The sequence below is a fragment of the Euprymna scolopes genome, chromosome 4 (genome assembly GCF_053919585.1).
Source record: "Euprymna scolopes isolate OS-2025 chromosome 4, ASM5391958v1, whole genome shotgun sequence".
Lineage (NCBI taxonomy): Eukaryota > Metazoa > Mollusca > Cephalopoda > Sepiida > Sepiolidae > Euprymna > Euprymna scolopes.
In genome coordinates, this window is record NC_136485.1 from 176,097,333 (window position 1) to 176,112,021 (window position 14,689).

Sequence of the window (14,689 nt, forward strand, 5' to 3'; positions counted from 1 at the left end):
TCCTTGCAGATGCTGGTTTGATCTATTGAGTTGTCTTTAAGTGGCTTTATTGTTTCTTCCATGTAGAGACTAAAGGGTTTAATTGCATTTTTTGTTTTTTTTGAATAGATGTGTGTAGTTGGGATTGAAAGTGCACCCAAGGCAAGTCTTAATCCTGTGTGATGGATGGAGTCCAGAGTTTTAAAATAACCTTTTCTGGTTAAACCATCTATGAAGCTTCCATAGTCTAGTTTGGCTCTTATCAGGGTTCTACACAATTTTAAGAATGATGAGCAGCCTGATCCCCACTCAGTATTTGCTATAACCCTTAATAGTTATAGAGTTTGAAAACATTTTTGTTTTAAATATTTTAAGTGAGGGATGAAGGAGAAATTTATGCTGATCAGCTATTTCGATTTTTGTTCCTTTTAGGTTGAGAGTAAAGTCATTGTGAATTTTCGTATGATTACAGAAATGGACAAATTTAGTTTTCGTTGTTGAAAATTTAAAGCCATTTTCTGTGATCCATTGTTTTAGTTTGTTTATGCACATCTGTAGTTGGCATTCTGCGGTATGAATATTTTTTGATCTATGGCAGATTACAAGGTCATCCACATATAAGGAGCCATTTATCTCATTGTTTAGACAATTTACAATATTATTAATTTTTACATTAAATAGCGTAACTGGTAAAATACATCCTTGTGGGACACCTTCCTGTATTTTTGTGTCTGATAGGGTTGGTCCAATTCTTACTTTAAAACTTCTATCAGATAAAAAAAAAATCTTTAATCAGGATGGATAGTCTGCCCTTTAATCCAAGATTGTAAAGGTCTTTCATTATACCCTGTCGCCATGTTTTATCATAAACCTTTTCTAAATCAAAAAAGACAGCTATTGCATGTTCTTTTTTAATGAATGCTTCTTTGATAAAGGTCTCCAATCGGACTATGTTTTCCATTGTTCCTCTTTTGTTTCTAAAACTACATTGTAGGTTGGCAATTGAGTTGTTGGTTTCCAGATACTATTTCAATCGTTTATTTATAATTTTTTTTTAATGTTTTGCAGAGACAACTTGTCAATGCAATTGGTCTGAAATTTTGTGGATCTGAATTGTCTTTCTCTGGTTTAGGGATGGGGATCATGATAGCATGTTTCCAGCTATTGGGTAGTTTTCTCTTGAATCATATTTTGTTGAGCGTGTTTAAAAAGATGCATTATTGATTTGGGAGGAAGTTGTTTCAGAAACTCATAATGTATCTCATCCGCCCCAGTAGCCGAATTATGTGCTTCGTTTATGGCTTTTAAGAGTTAATTTTTAGTAAAACGATAGTTGTATTCTTCTTTGTTGTTTGAGTTGAAATTTAATTTGTTTCTTTTTTTCTGTATCTTGTTTTGTCTTTTGGAAGAATTGTTTTGAAAAGTTTCAGTGATAAGATTTGCAATATTTTTTGTCTGTTATTTTAATGTTGTTTTGTAGGAGATGATTTAAAAGGGAGGGTGAGTTTTTTTGCCCGAAATTTTCCTTATGTTCCACACTTGTTTGGGGTTTGTATTCGAGTTTATTTTATTCATATAGTCTTTCCATGATGTTCTTTTTGCTTCTCTAATAACTTTACAAGCTATTGCTCTTTTTTGCTTAAAAAGGTTTAAATTGTACTTTGTTGGTTGGGAGTTGAAGTTTCGTAAGGCAGCTTTTCGTTGGTGAATTGCTTTTTATCATTCATCGCTAAATCACGGTCTTTATTGTTTGTTAGTTCTGCTACTTTTAGGTATACATTCATGTGCAATGGCTAGTAAAGTTTTAGGGAAGTATTCTATGGATTTATTTGGGTTTTCTTCCTCTGAGAGTTTTTGTTGGCATTTTTTTTTCTATATTCCTCCCAATTTGCTTTTTTTATTTTCGATTGGGAGAGACGGATTTTTGTTTCTTTTAGATTTGTTAAAAATCACTGGAAAATGGTCGCTACCCCAAGAACCTTCCAGTTATAGTCCATGAGGATAGTGGGGTCACACAAAGATCTAATGCTGAGTAGGTGCCTGAAGTAGGATGAAGGTATGTGTTTGATTTATTGTTTAATATGCATAAATTATTATCGTTAATAATTTTTTCAAGATTTTTTCCTTTTTTTATCCGAGTATGCAGATCCCCATATATCATTGTGATTATTGAAATCACCTAGCAGTAAGAAGGCTTTGGGTAACTGATTTATTATTTTGTTCAGCTCTGTTTCGTTTATCGGATCCTGAGGTGGGATGTAGATAGTGCAGATATTTATAGTTCTGTGTAGTGTGGCTGCTGCAGCAATGGCTTGAATATTAGTTTTTATATCTATTTTGCTTTGTGGGATATTATTTCTAATAAAGATAGATACTCCTTCAGAGGCTCTCTGTTGGGTATTGTGGATGTGGTTGTATTGTTTATAGATTTTTTTCACATTTATTTTATCTTCAGCTTTTAAAACGGTTTCTTGGAGACATATGATGGTTGGTTGATGGTTTGTTATAAGAATAGGTCATTTATGTTAGGTTTTAGGGCCTGGCAGTTCCATTGGATGATTTTTTGGGTTATGGTTAGATTTTATGTATTTATTTTTTAACTTTTCTTAGTCATTAGTGTCTGATCTTCGATCATCCGTGTCCATTTCCTCAAATCTGTTTTGGATTGAGTCTCTTGGTCTGGAAGATGAATGTGGTCAGTTTATTTTGGTTTTAACTTCTTTGTTGGTTGGAGTTTTGTTTCCTTTTCCTTCATGGGCACTTTTTGGTGTCTGTTTTTTTGTTTTTTTGTGAAAGGGGTTGTTTCTATGGGTGTTGTAGCACTTTGAGGTTTTGTGGGTCTTTTGAGTTGAGTTCTGGTTTGTGAGTTTTGTTCAGTTTTTAAATGTTTATTTTCTTTGTTGATTTGTTTCATAGTTTTTTTTTTAAATTCTTCCATTAGTTTCCTTATTTTATTGAGTAATTTCAAAATATCTTCAGGTTTGATGCTTGATAGGTTTGCTTTGTTGCTTGATTATTTAGTCCGGCGGTATGCTATGATTTTTTTTTTGTTGTTATTTCAGAGTATCTGTATTTTCGGCTAGGTTACAAGCTTCTTGGAAGGTTAAATTTTTGGTATATTTTATTTTAATAATTTCTTTTTCTTTCTCCCATTTATCGCATTCTTTTAAGTTTGCCCTATGGCTTTTTTGGCAGTTAGTACATTTTGGCTCTTTTTGGCAATCTCATTTTACTCCACACCACATGCATACTGGAGAGCGTGTGCACCGGTCTTGATGGTTTCTGTAGCATCTGAGAGGGTTTGGTATGTATGGTTCCGTGTTTATTTTTTCATATTCTATTTTCATGTTCCTTGGGATTTGATAGGCATTAAAAGTTAGAATATAGGAGTTTGTATCGATAGTTTCACCATATATTTTAATTTGGATTCATTTTGCATCGATAACATTTTGATATCTTAGGTTAATTTTAATTTCTTCCAAGGAGCACAGGGATAGTTCTGAACTCTTGGTCACTCCTTTACTAGTATTCAGCATTTTGTGGGTGTGGTTTTTTACTTTTTGGTTGTTGAAAAGTCTTCATTTAAAGATTTCTGTGATATGTTTTTGGTTTTCTACTTCCACTGGTCGTTATTTAGTTTTTTGACCATTTTTAGTTTGATACTTGAGAAAATGTTCTCTATTTTGAAGGGAGACACTTTTGTTATCAGTTCTCCTTCGGTTGCTTCAATAATTATGAAATAAGATTTTGAAAAAGATTTTGGTTTTGTGATTCTGTTTCTGAATCTGAACTAGATGTGTCTGAAATTTCACAATGGTTTCTTTTTTTAGGCTTTTTATTTGCCATTTACATATTTTGAATTTTTCGTTTTTCCTGCTCGCCACCTGCCTCGAATCCCTATGTGGGAAGTGTTGGGGGGACCCATTCGCCCGAACACAACAAGGATACAAGACACGTAGAATCCTCCCGTGTTTCGTTTGTCTTTTCTAATGACCTCGTTTCTAGAAAAGATATCAGCTTTTCAGCAAATTGCAAGCAAATATAAAATTGTAATTTGTATAATGCCACATTATGGTCCTACTCCTCTTCCATGATAATATGAGAAATGATACTCTGACTAGATTTAATATTACTGCTGATTAATATTTTAATATTGTTATCATCGGTTTCATTTTGGGTTGTCATTTTATTGATAGAAAGTATAGAAGATTTTCATAAAATTTTATTGATAGAAAGTATAGAAGATTTTCATAAAATTTTATTGATAGAAAGTATAGAAGATTTTCATGAAATTTTATTGATAGAAAGTATATAAAATTTTCATAAAATTTTATTGATAGAAAGTATAGAAGATTTTCATAAAATTTTATTGATAGAAAGTATAGAAGATTTTCATAAAATTTTATTGATAGAAAGTATAGAAGATTTTCATAAAATTTTATTGATAGAAAGTATAGAAGATTTTCATAAAATTTTATTGATAGAAAGTATAGAAGATTTTCATGAAATTTTATTGATAGAAAGTATGGAAGATTTTCATAAAATTTTATTGATAGAAAGTATAGAAGATTTTCATAAAATTTTATTGATAGAAAGTATGGAAGATTTTCATGAAATTTTATTGATAGAAAGTATGGAAGATTTTCATGAAATTTTATTGATAGAAAGTATAGAAGATTTTCATAAAATTTTATTGATAGAAAGTATAGAAGATTTTCATGAAATTTTATTGATAGAAAGTATGGAAGATTTTCATAAAATTTTATTGATAGAAAGTATAGAAGATTTTCATAAAATTTTATTGATAGAAAGTATAGAAGATTTTCATAAAATTTTATTGATAGAAAGTATAGAAGATTTTCATAAAATTTTATTGATAGAAAGTATAGAAGATTTTCATAAAATTTTATTGATAGAAAGTATGGAAGATTTTCATAAAATTTTATTGATAGAAAGTATAGAAGATTTTCATAAAATTTTATTGATAGAAAGTATAGAAGATTTTCATAAAATTTTATTGATAGAAAGTATAGAAGATTTTCATAAAATTTTATTGATAGAAATATGTAGAATTTTAATCATACCACTTGATGTATTATACTCAATTTAATAATAAGAAGAAGAATTATTAATATTGAAAAGTTCATTTCAGATTAAAATAAAATGAGAGATCATTAATAATGAGAATCAAATTAAACTAAGTAAGAAAATAAGTCATTTCAGTTTGAGTTACACTTTCTGTTTAGCGGAAGTCTTGCCAGTGCATATCAAGGAAAAATCCCTTCTGATTAATACTGATGCTATTCCATTCTAATTTTAAATCTCTTACATAAAAGAAACTCGTCTATACTTTGAAATGCTTATTTTTCAGAATGGTTTTATCTATACATCTATAAAAGTGAGAGAGTGTGTGCGTGTGTGTGAGAGGACACTTTGCAAATTTTTGATCTACAGACTTGAAATTTGGTATGTAGGGTATTCAAACATGTGGGAAAGTTTTGAATTCGTTTTCATCCAGAAAAAAAAAAAGGCTGCTAATGGGTCAAAATTGAAAAATTGGTACACAAGAGTGATCCGATTACTATCTGTTTCCAACAGTTTTACGATTGCACGTGCACAGTCATGAAACATGACAGCTCCCTTATGTTAAGTATCAGTTGGTTTGAAAACACTTTTTAAAAATCATACCAACCTAATATAATGGTTAACGTGCTTGACTCGCTGTCTTTAGGTTTTGGTTTCTATCTCAGCTACAGTATTTTTTTGTTTACTTACAAGCTTTGAACTGTTTAGAAAAAACATAATCACATGCACATGTCTCAGTTTATTTTCATTTTTTAAATTCATTTTTAAAAAGGAATTTAACGTTATGTTTAATAACTACAGTATTTCTATTTATAGTAAATACGAATTCTGCATTAATTAAAATATAATATTTATGCATATTTTATAACCAGGCAATGCTGGGCAGTCTGCTAGTTTTAAATAAAACATGTGTTAGTTTTAATCCAAATATATTTTTAAGTCTTCGTGGTGATTTTTTTCAAAATGCTTTTATATAATAAAAAAATATTTTAAACGTTTACATAAAGTTTTTACTTGTGTGTGTTTTTTTTTAAATATCTTGAAATAAAAATACATTTTTTACCCATTAATATTAAATTACGAAAAAGAATTCTGCTAAACAGAAGGTGGAAGTCAAAAGGAAATAAGGTTAGTTAAAAAAAAAAAAAGAAGAAAGAAAAAAACGGAAAACGAAAACGAAATAAGAAAAAAACGAAAACCAAAACGAAATAAGAAAAACGAAAATGAAATAAGAAAAAAAAATTAGAAAAAAAAGGAAAAACGAAAAAAAAAAGGAAATAAGATTAGAAAATAAGAAAAAAAACGAAATGAGAAAAAAACGATAAACGAAAACGAAACAAGAAAAAAATAAGAAAGAAAAAAAACGAAAACGAAATAAGAAAAACGAAAAAAAATTAGAAAAAAAAAAGGAAAAACGAAAAAAAAAAGAAAAATGAAATAAGATTAGTTAACATAACAAAATAAGAAAAAGAAAACGAAATGAGAAAAAACGATAAACGAAAACGAAACAAGGAAAAACTAAATAAGAAAAATTGAAAAGAGAAACAAGAAAATTGAAAAACGAAACAAGAAAATTGAAAAACGAAACAAGAAAATTGAAAAACGAAACAAGAAAATTGAAAAACGAAACAAGAAAATTGAAAAACGAAACAAGAAAAATGAACAACGAAAGTGAAATAAGAAAAATGAACAACGAAAGTGAAATAAGAAAAATGAACAACGAAAGTGAAATAAGAAAAATGAAAAACGAAAGTGAAATAAGAAAAATGAAAAACGAAAGTGAAATAAGAAAAATGAAAAACGAAAGTGAAATAAGAAAAATGAAAAACGAAAGTGAAATAAGAAAAATGAAAAACGAAAGTGAAATAAGAAAAATGAAAAACGAAAGTGAAATAAGAAAAATGAAAAACGAAAGTGAAATAAGAAAAATGAAAAACGAAAGTGAAATAAGAAAAATGAAAAACGAAAGTGAAATAAGAAAAATGAAAAACGAAAGTGAAATAAGAAAAATGAAAAACGAAAGTGAAATAAGAAAAATGAAAAACGAAAGTGAAATAAGAAAAATGAACAACGAAAGTGAAATAAGAAAAATGAACAACGAAAGTGAAATAAGAAAAATGAACAACGAAAGTGAAATAAGAAAAATGAACAACGAAAGTGAAATAAGAAAAATGAACAACGAAAGTGAAATAAGAAAAATGAACAACGAAAGTGAAATAAGAAAAATGAAAAACGAAAGTGAAAGAAAAATGAACAACGAAAGTGAAATAAGAAAAATGAACAACGAAAGTGAAATAAGAAAAATGAAAAACGAAAGTAAAACAAGAAAAATGAAAAACGAAAGTGAAACAAGAAAAATGAAAAACGAAAGTGAAACAAGAAAAATGAAAAACGAAAGTGAAATAAGAAAAATGAAAAACGAAAGTGAAATAAGAAAAATGAAAAACGAAAGTGAAATAAGAAAAATGAACAACGAAAGTGAAATAAGAAAAATGAACAACGAAAGTGAAATAAGAAAAATGAAAAACGAAAGTGAAAGAAAAATGAACAACGAAAGTGAAATAAGAAAAATGAACAACGAAAGTGAAATAAGAAAAATGAACAACGAAAGTGAAATAAGAAAAATGAACAACGAAAGTGAAATAAGAAAAATGAACAACGAAAGTGAAATAAGAAAAATGAAAAACGAAAGTGAAATAAGAAAAATGAAAAACGAAAGTGAAATAAGAAAAATGAAAAACGAAAGTGAAATAAGAAAAATGAAAAACGAAAGTAAAATAAGAAAAATGAAAAACGAAAGTGAAATAAGAAAAATGAAAAACGAAAGTGAAATAAGAAAAATGAACAACGAAAGTGAAATAAGAAAAATGAACAACGAAAGTGAAATAAGAAAAATGAAAAACGAAAGTGAAATAAGAAAAATGAAAAACGAAAGTGAAATAAGAAAAATGAAAAACGAAAGTGAAATAAGAAAAATGAAAAACGAAAGTGAAATAAGAAAAATGAAAAACGAAAGTGAAATAAGAAAAATGAACAACGAAAGTGAAATAAGAAAAATGAACAACGAAAGTGAAATAAGAAAAATGAAATAAGAAAAATGAACAACGAAAGTGAAATAAGAAAAATGAAATAAGAAAAATGAACAACGAAAGTGAAATAAGAAAAATGAACAACGAAAGTGAAATAAGAAAAATGAACAACGAAAGTAAAATAAGAAAAATGAAAAACGAAAGTGAAATAAGAAAAATGAAAAACGAAAGTAAAATAAGACAAATGAAAAACGAAAGTAAAATAAGACAAATGAAAAACGAAAGTGAAATAAGAAAAATGAAAAACGAAAGTGAAATAAGAAAAATGAAAAACGAAAGTGAAATAAGAAAAATGAACAACGAAAGTGAAATAAGAAAAATGAAAAACGAAAGTGAAATAAGAAAAATGAAAAACGAAAGTGAAATAAGAAAAATGAAAAACGAAAGTGAAATAAGAAAAATGAAATAAGAAAAATGAACAACGAAAGTGAAATAAGAAAAATGAAAAACGAAAGTGAAATAAGAAAAATGAACAACGAAAGTGAAATAAGAAAAATGAAATAAGAAAAATGAACAACGAAAGTGAAATAAGAAAAATGAACAACGAAAGTGAAATAAGAAAAATGAACAACGAAAGTAAAATAAGAAAAATGAAAAACGAAAGTGAAATAAGAAAAATGAAAAACGAAAGTAAAATAAGAAAAATGAAAAACGAAAGTAAAATAAGACAAATGAAAAACGAAAGTGAAATAAGAAAAATGAACAACGAAAGTGAAATAAGAAAAATGAAAAACGAAAGTGAAATAAGAAAAATGAACAACGAAAGTGAAATAAGAAAAATGAAAAACGAAAGTGAAATAAGAAAAATGAAAAACGAAAGTGAAATAAGAAAAATGAAAAACGAAAGTGAAATAAGAAAAATGAAAAACGAAAGTAAAATAAGAAAAATGAAAAACGAAAGTGAAATAAGAAAAATGAAAAACGAAAGTGAAATAAGAAAAATGAAAAACGAAAGTGAAATAAGAAAAATGAAAAACGAAAGTAAAATAAGAAAAATGAAAAACGAAAGTGAAATAAGAAAAATGAAAAACGAAAGTGAAATAAGAAAAATGAAAAACGAAAGTGAAATAAGAAAAATGAAAAACGAAAGTGAAATAAGAAAAATGAAAAACGAAAGTGAAATAAGAAAAATGAAATAAGAAAAATGAACAACGAAAGTGAAATAAGAAAAATGAACAACGAAAGTGAAATAAGAAAAATGAACAACGAAAGTAAAATAAGAAAAATGAAAAACGAAAGTGAAATAAGAAAAATGAAAAACGAAAGTGAAATAAGAAAAATGAACAACGAAAGTGAAATAAGAAAAATGAAAAACGAAAGTGAAATAAGAAAAATGAAAAACGAAAGTGAAATAAGAAAAATGAAAAACGAAAGTGAAATAAGAAAAATGAAAAACGAAAGTAAAATAAGAAAAATGAAAAACGAAAGTGAAATAAGAAAAATGAAAAACGAAAGTAAAAGAAAAATGAAAAACGAAAGTGAAATAAGAAAAATGAAAAACGAAAGTGAAATAAGAAAAATGAAAAACGAAAGTGAAATAAGAAAAATGAAAAACGAAAGTGAAATAAGAAAAATGAAAAACGAAAGTGAAATAAGAAAAATGAAAAACGAAAGTAAAATAAGAAAAATGAAAAACGAAAGTGAAATAAGAAAAATGAAAAACGAAAGTGAAATAAGAAAAATGAAAAACGAAAGTAAAATAAGAAAAATGAAAAACGAAAGTGAAATAAGAAAAATGAAAAACGAAAGTGAAATAAGAAAAATGAAAAACGAAAGTGAAATAAGAAAAATGAAAAACGAAAGTGAAATAAGAAAAATGAAAAACGAAAGTGAAATAAGAAAAATGAAATAAGAAAAATGAACAACGAAAGTGAAATAAGAAAAATGAACAACGAAAGTGAAATAAGAAAAATGAACAACGAAAGTGAAATAAGAAAAATGAACAACGAAAGTAAAATAAGAAAAATGAAAAACGAAAGTGAAATAAGAAAAATGAAAAACGAAAGTGAAATAAGAAAAATGAACAACGAAAGTGAAATAAGAAAAATGAAAAACGAAAGTGAAATAAGAAAAATGAAAAACGAAAGTGAAATAAGAAAAATGAAAAACGAAAGTGAAATAAGAAAAATGAAAAACGAAAGTAAAATAAGAAAAATGAAAAACGAAAGTGAAATAAGAAAAATGAAAAACGAAAGTAAAAGAAAAATGAAAAACGAAAGTGAAATAAGAAAAATGAAAAACGAAAGTGAAATAAGAAAAATGAAAAACGAAAGTGAAATAAGAAAAATGAAAAACGAAAGTAAAATAAGAAAAATGAAAAACGAAAGTGAAATAAGAAAAATGAAAAACGAAAGTAAAATAAGAAAAATGAAAAACGAAAGTGAAATAAGAAAAATGAAAAACGAAAGTAAAATAAGAAAAATGAAAAACGAAAGTAAAATAAGAAAAATGAAAAACGAAAGTAAAATAAGAAAAATGAAAAACGAAAGTAAAATAAGAAAAATGAAAAACGAAAGTAAAATAAGAAAAATGAAAAACGAAAGTAAAATAAGAAAAATGAAAAACGAAAGTGAAATAAGAAAAATGAAAAACGAAAGTGAAATAAGAAAAATGAAAAACGAAAGTAAAATAAGAAAAATGAAAAACGAAAGTGAAATAAGAAAAATGAAAAACGAAAGTAAAATAAGAAAAATGAAAAACGAAAGTGAAATAAGAAAAATGAAAAACGAAAGTGAAATAAGAAAAATGAAAAACGAAAGTGAAATAAGAAAAATGAAAAACGAAAGTAAAATAAGAAAAATGAAAAACGAAAGTGAAATAAGAAAAATGAAAAACGAAAGTGAAATAAGAAAAATGAAAAACGAAAGTGAAATAAGAAAAATGAACAACGAAAGTGAAATAAGAAAAATGAACAACGAAAGTGAAATAAGAAAAATGAAAAACGAAAGTAAAATAAGAAAAATGAAAAACGAAAGTAAAATAAGAAAAATGAAAAACGAAAGTGAAATAAGAAAAATGAAAAACGAAAGTAAAATAAGAAAAATGAAAAACGAAAGTGAAATAAGAAAAATGAAAAACGAAAGTGAAATAAGAAAAATGAAAAACGAAAGTAAAATAAGAAAAATGAAAAACGAAAGTGAAATAAGAAAAATGAAAAACGAAAGTGAAATAAGAAAAATGAAAAACGAAAGTGAAATAAGAAAAATGAAAAACGAAAGTAAAATAAGAAAAATGAAAAACGAAAGTGAAATAAGAAAAATGAAAAACGAAAGTAAAATAAGAAAAATGAAAAACGAAAGTGAAATAAGAAAAATGAAAAACGAAAGTGAAATAAGAAAAATGAAAAACGAAAGTGAAATAAGAAAAATGAAAAACGAAAGTAAAATAAGAAAAATGAAAAACGAAAGTGAAATAAGAAAAATGAAAAACGAAAGTGAAATAAGAAAAATGAAAAACGAAAGTGAAATAAGAAAAATGAACAACGAAAGTGAAATAAGAAAAATGAACAACGAAAGTGAAATAAGAAAAATGAAAAACGAAAGTAAAATAAGAAAAATGAAAAACGAAAGTAAAATAAGAAAAATGAAAAACGAAAGTGAAATAAGAAAAATGAAAAACGAAAGTAAAATAAGAAAAATGAAAAACGAAAGTGAAATAAGAAAAATGAAAAACGAAAGTGAAATAAGAAAAATGAAAAACGAAAGTAAAATAAGAAAAATGAAAAACGAAAGTGAAATAAGAAAAATGAAAAACGAAAGTGAAATAAGAAAAATGAAAAACGAAAGTGAAATAAGAAAAATGAAAAACGAAAGTAAAATAAGAAAAATGAAAAACGAAAGTGAAATAAGAAAAATGAAAAACGAAAGTAAAATAAGAAAAATGAAAAACGAAAGTGAAATAAGAAAAATGAAAAACGAAAGTGAAATAAGAAAAATGAAAAACGAAAGTGAAATAAGAAAAATGAAAAACGAAAGTGAAATAAGAAAAATGAAAAACGAAAGTGAAATAAGAAAAATGAAAAACGAAAGTGAAATAAGAAAAATGAAAAACGAAAGTAAAATAAGAAAAATGAAAAACGAAAGTGAAATAAGAAAAATGAACAACGAAAGTGAAATAAGAAAAATGAACAACGAAAGTAAAATAAGAAAAATGAAAAACGAAAGTGAAATAAGAAAAATGAAAAACGAAAGTAAAATAAGAAAAATGAAAAACGAAAGTAAAATAAGACAAATGAAAAACGAAAGTGAAATAAGAAAAATGAAAAACGAAAGTGAAATAAGAAAAATGAAAAACGAAAGTGAAATAAGAAAAATGAACAACGAAAGTGAAATAAGAAAAATGAAAAACGAAAGTGAAATAAGAAAAATGAAAAACGAAAGTGAAATAAGAAAAATGAAAAACGAAAGTGAAATAAGAAAAATGAAAAACGAAAGTAAAATAAGAAAAATGAAAAACGAAAGTGAAATAAGAAAAATGAAAAACGAAAGTGAAATAAGAAAAATGAAAAACGAAAGTGAAATAAGAAAAATGAAAAACGAAAGTGAAATAAGAAAAATGAAAAACGAAAGTAAAATAAGAAAAATGAAAAACGAAAGTGAAATAAGAAAAATGAAAAACGAAAGTGAAATAAGAAAAATGAAAAACGAAAGTGAAATAAGAAAAATGAAAAACGAAAGTGAAATAAGAAAAATGAAAAACGAAAGTGAAATAAGAAAAATGAAATAAGAAAAATGAACAACGAAAGTGAAATAAGAAAAATGAACAACGAAAGTGAAATAAGAAAAATGAAAAACGAAAGTGAAATAAGAAAAATGAAAAACGAAAGTGAAATAAGAAAAATGAAAAACGAAAGTGAAATAAGAAAAATGAAAAACGAAAGTAAAATAAGAAAAATGAAAAACGAAAGTGAAATAAGAAAAATGAAAAACGAAAGTGAAATAAGAAAAATGAAAAACGAAAGTGAAATAAGAAAAATGAACAACGAAAGTGAAATAAGAAAAATGAAAAACGAAAGTGAAATAAGAAAAATGAAAAACGAAAGTGAAATAAGAAAAATGAAAAACGAAAGTGAAATAAGAAAAATGAAAAACGAAAGTGAAATAAGAAAAATGAAAAACGAAAGTGAAATAAGAAAAATGAAAAACGAAAGTAAAATAAGAAAAATGAAAAACGAAAGTAAAATAAGAAAAATGAAAAACGAAAGTGAAATAAGAAAAATGAAAAACGAAAGTGAAATAAGAAAAATGAAAAACGAAAGTGAAATAAGAAAAATGAAAAACGAAAGTGAAATAAGAAAAATGAACAACGAAAGTGAAATAAGAAAAATGAAAAACGAAAGTGAAATAAGAAAAATGAAAAACGAAAGTGAAATAAGAAAAATGAACAACGAAAGTGAAATAAGAAAAATGAAAAACGAAAGTGAAATAAGAAAAATGAAAAACGAAAGTAAAATAAGAAAAATGAAAAACGAAAGTGAAATAAGAAAAATGAAAAACGAAAGTGAAATAAGAAAAATGAAAAACGAAAGTGAAATAAGAAAAATGAAAAACGAAAGTGAAATAAGAAAAATGAAAAACGAAAGTGAAATAAGAAAAATGAAAAACGAAAGTGAAATAAGAAAAATGAAAAACGAAAGTGAAATAAGAAAAATGAACAACGAAAGTAAAATAAGAAAAATGAAAAACGAAAGTGAAATAAGAAAAATGAAAAACGAAAGTGAAAGAAAAATGAACAACGAAAGTGAAATAAGAAAAATGAACAACGAAAGTGAAATAAGAAAAATGAAAAACGAAAGTGAAATAAGAAAAATGAAAAACGAAAGTGAAATAAGAAAAATGAAAAACGAAAGTGAAATAAGAAAAATGAAAAACGAAAGTGAAATAAGAAAAATGAAAAACGAAAGTGAAATAAGAAAAATGAAAAACGAAAGTGAAATAAGAAAAATGAAAAACGAAAGTGAAATAAGAAAAATGAAATAAGAAAAATGAACAACGAAAGTGAAATAAGAAAAATGAACAACGAAAGTGAAATAAGAAAAATGAACAACGAAAGTAAAATAAGAAAAATGAAAAACGAAAGTGAAATAAGAAAAATGAAAAACGAAAGTGAAATAAGAAAAATGAAAAACGAAAGTGAAAGAAAAATGAACAACGAAAGTGAAATAAGAAAAATGAACAACGAAAGTGAAATAAGAAAAATGAAAAACGAAAGTGAAATAAGAAAAATGAAAAACGAAAGTGAAATAAGAAAAATGAAAAACGAAAGTGAAATAAGAAAAATGAAAAACGAAAGTGAAATAAGAAAAATGAAAAACGAAAGTGAAATAAGAAAAATGAAAAACGAAAGTGAAATAAGAAAAATGAAAAACGAAAGTGAAATAAGAAAAATGAAAAACGAAAGTGAAATAAGAAAAATGAAAAACGAAAGTGAAATAAGAAAAATGAAAAACGAAAGTGAAATAAGAAAAATGAAAAACGAAAGTGAAATAAGAAAAATGAAAAACGAAAGTGAAATAAGAAAAATGAAAAACGAAAGTG

General features: G+C 25.5%; 1 protein-coding gene across 2 annotated transcripts in view; it reads right to left on the minus strand.

Annotated features, from left to right (window-relative positions):
* The window catches only part of LOC145270318 (peptidyl-glycine alpha-amidating monooxygenase B-like), a 239,606-nt gene that overhangs the window by 64,700 nt on the left and 160,217 nt on the right, over positions 1–14,689 (minus strand). The gene's annotated exons all lie outside the window — the stretch shown is intronic.